A 4,192-nucleotide genomic window follows, 5' to 3' on the forward strand; every position below is an offset into this window, starting at 1 on the left:
ATTGGATTGTTATTTACCTGACCTTGTTTGGTATTTTTCTTTTAAACACCTTCAGTTTTACGTTAGTTTTATTACACAGTGTTATAGGTAAATTGCAGTATCATGAATGTAGGCCTTTTTGTTAGGGGTTAATAGGATGCGTTTATTTAATGTCATAATATTGTATCAGTCAGTCACAGAAGGATTGTTTCTGCTAAACGAGCACGTTCGTTTTTTATATTTTAGGTACATTTTCCTGAAGATAGTTATGCACTTTTACCCAAGTCAAATTTCAAATGCAGGACTCTCAGATGCAATGCAGTTTTTTTACATCTTGGTATTTGAAACATGTTATATAAGAAAACAGATCGAAGTATCATCCCCATCACATGGTGCTGAACCTTACATCTCTGATAATACTGCAAATTAATCTTTTTGAGCTACACATTTATATTGTCTTGACATCAATGGATGGAGGACAGCGAACGTGCCATAGTAAATCAGAGCTGTCTCTTTCTATCTGCATTATATCCTTTGACAATTAGTTGTTTTCAACTGATAGTCACACCACAAGTCATATGTTTGTAAGTGAATTACCTTCACGTGATTTTAGACTTTTGGAAAACTATTTCATAACCTAACATTGTGAAGATATAAAGAGACTCATGGTGTCGCTGTCGGCTTACAGAACATGGACGCACACCACCCCACCCACAAGTACTGAACGCAAGTCGGTTGTATTTTTCCAAGACGATCGGTTGAAACCTCGAAGATATTTTGCATGGTCCGCAGTACCCAGAGTTGGATTATAGAGGTTTTTTTAGTAGTACTTTTTATTATAATCTGGATAATACGCTGGACATTAACACGACGAAAACTGGGTTTGTGTCAGGATGGGAGACAAAGGATTTTCAGCGCTGCAGCCGATCTTCTGCTTTGCTTCCTTTATTGTAGCGCTGCACCTCGTTAACGGAGACCTGAGTTATTCTATTCCAGAAGAGATGAAACGCCAGTCTGTTGTTGGAAATATAGCCAAAGATCTCGGTCTTGATCTGAGGACATTATCTTCCCGAAAGGCTCGTGTTGATTCTGAGGGGACTCGTAAGCGGTACTGTGATATTAATCTGAGTACTGGAGATTTGGTCACATCGGAGAGAATGGACAGAGAAAGCCTTTGTGGCAAGAAACCCTCGTGTGTTGTGAAAGCAGATCTGGTATTAGAAAATCCTCTGGAGCTTCATCGTGTTAGTATCCATATTCAGGATGTAAATGACAACTCGCCAACGTTCAAAAAACAATTGATTGAAATAGAAATAAGTGAGTCCGCCGACAAGGGTAACCGCTTTTCTATCGAGAAAGCCCATGACGCAGATATAGGTCAAAATGCTGTTCAGAGGTACAGTTTACAAAAAAATGACAACTTTATTCTCGCTGTTGACAGTAATAAGGTTGAACTTGTGCTTGAGAATACACTTGATAGAGAAAAGCAAAATGAAATTAATTTACTCCTCACAGCTTTAGATGGAGGCTCTCCTCAGAGATCAGGGACTGTAGTCATACACCTCACTGTGCTGGATGCTAATGATAACGCCCCAGTGTTTAGCCAGGCGGTTTATAAAGCCAGTCTGCCTGAAAACTCTCCTCCAGATACCATAGTGATTAAAGTTAGTGCTACTGACGCAGATGAAGGTTTCAATGGAGATGTTACGTATGATTTTGGCCACGGATCTAGTGACGATGTAAATGCATTTTCTATTGATCCTAAAACTGGCAAAATTAAAGTTCGTGGTGAGATTGACTTTGAAGAAACTAGTTCGTTTGAAATAAGCGTGGAAGCTAAGGACAGTTTAGGTCTAACCTCGTACGCCACAGTTATAATAGATATTACAGATATGAATGATAATGCGCCTGTAATATACCTAAAATCGTTGACCAACCCCATACCTGAGAACGTGTCACCTGGTGCAGAGGTGGGCATCATTAACGTGCAGGATAGAGACTCTGAGACTAACGGACAGGTCCGCTGCTCCATTCAGCAAAACGTCCCTTTTAAGTTGGTTCCTTCTATTAAAAACTATTATTCTCTGGTGACAACAGGACAACTGGACCGTGAACAAGTGTCTGATTACAACATTACAATCACTGCCACTGACGAGGGCTCCCTCCCTCTGTCCTCCTCTAAAACTGTTCAGTTATCTGTAGCAGACATCAACGACAACCCTCCTGTGTTTGAGGAGCAGTCCTACAGCGCATATGTGACTGAAAACAACAAACCTGGCTCCACTTTATGTTCCGTTACTGCTCGAGATCCCGACTGGAGACAAAACGGAACCGTGATTTATTCTCTGTTACCCGGTGAGGTGAACGGGGCCCCGGTGTCCTCCTATCTGTCTGTTAACGGAGACACGGGGGTGATCCACGCTGTGAGGTCGTTTGATTTTGAACAGTTTAGGAGTTTTAAAGTCCACGTGATGGCCAGAGACAACGGTTCTCCTCCGCTCAGCAGCAACGTGACCGTCAGTGTGTTCATATCGGATGTGAATGACAACTCTCCTCAGATACTGTATCCCGCCCCGGAGGGCAACTCCTTCATGACCGAGCTGGTCCCCAAAGCTGCACACGGAGGCTCTCTGGTCTCCAAAGTGATCGCGGTGGACGCGGACTCCGGACAGAACGCCTGGCTGTCTTATCATATAGTCAAATCCACGGATCCGGGACTTTTCACTATTGGTCTCCATAGCGGAGAGATCAGGACACAGAGGGACATTTCTGAGTCTGACAGCATGAAACAGAACCTTATTGTGGCAGTGAAAGATAACGGACAGCCCTCTCTCTCTGCCACCTGCTCCATGTATTTACTTATCTCTGATAACTTGGCTGAGGTGCCAGAACTGAAGGACATTTCTTATGATGAGAAGAACTCCAAACTGACCTCTTATCTGATCATCGCACTGGTGTCCGTGTCCACCTTTTTTCTCACCTTCATCATCATCATCCTGGGTGTGAAGTTTTGTCGCAGGAGAAAGCCCAGACTGTTGTTTGATGGAGCAGTCGCCATCCCCAGCGCTTATCTCCCTCCTAATTACGCAGATGTTGACGGAACAGGAACTTTACGCAGCGCTTACAATTATGACGCCTACCTGACAACAGGTTCTAGAACCAGTGACTTTAAGTTCGTGTCACCTTACAATGACAACACACTGCCTGCTGACCAGACTCTGAGGAAAAGCCCTTCAGATTTTGCTGAAGTGTTTGGAGATTGTGATTCTTCTCCTGAGGTAGGAACTTTCCTGTGTATTTGTCATAGTTGATTTATTGTTGCCAACTTGTTGAGCAGCTAAGTGTTATGTTCTGCAAATGTGTGTGCTTCCTGCTAAATTGTTGTGTGTATTTTGAATGTTGGATAGCAGAAGACTTCCAAAAGTATTAATCCTTTAAATGAAAATCTCTTACTCACATCAGTCTAAGAACACTTATTATTTTTGCCGTGAGACAATGTGTAACATACAGTAGCCTACAACGCTCTGGTCTATTGGACAAATCAGTCCTTCCTGGTTTTGAGGTATCTGTCCATGGTGCTGAAGCATCAGGCCTCGGGCCGGGCAGATAATTGGATGGCCTACCTGCCTGTCAGCCTTCCATCTCGTGCACAAACTTATCTCGTGCCCTCATTGGTCATGTGCGCGTCCGTGTGTGTTGGAGGAGGGGCTCTGTAAGGAAGTCTGAAGGAATGGGCAGATTTCTTTCGGTTGTGTACTTTCAAATTCTAGCTTACTTAAGCTGGTTTCTCCATTCTTACCTACCCTACCTTTAAAATAACGATAGCTTTCCATTAGAATCACGTGGATTTGTTTCCAAAATCTAAAATGTTATCACACTTTTAAATCTAAGCAATTTGTATTAGTTTTTTTATTTTCAACATTGCTTTAGTAGTTTTGCTGGATTTGTATTTGCGTGTGATTTGTTTTGTTTGGAATGCTATTTCCCTGACCTTGTTTGTTGTTTATCTTTAAAACACCTGTTTTTACATTACAGTGTTAGAGCATTTTGCAGTGTCATGCATGTTGGCCTTTTTGTTAGGGGCTTTGGAGGATGCGATATTTAAGGAATGCTAATATATTAGTCAATCAGAAGGTTTGTGTCTGCTAAACGAGTATGTACGGTACTTTATGTACATTTAGCTGAAGACAGTTAAGTACTTTTACTTGAGTAC

General features: G+C 42.2%; 1 pseudogene; it reads left to right on the forward strand.

Moving 5' to 3' along the window:
• The first annotated feature begins 446 nt into the window (after nt 1-446).
• LOC117485478 lies at nt 447-3,290 on the forward strand (annotated as a pseudogene).
• Nucleotides 3,291-4,192: the final 902 nt, after the last annotated feature.

This window comes from Trematomus bernacchii, unplaced genomic scaffold (genome assembly GCF_902827165.1).
Source record: "Trematomus bernacchii unplaced genomic scaffold, fTreBer1.1, whole genome shotgun sequence".
NCBI lineage: Eukaryota > Metazoa > Chordata > Actinopteri > Perciformes > Nototheniidae > Trematomus > Trematomus bernacchii.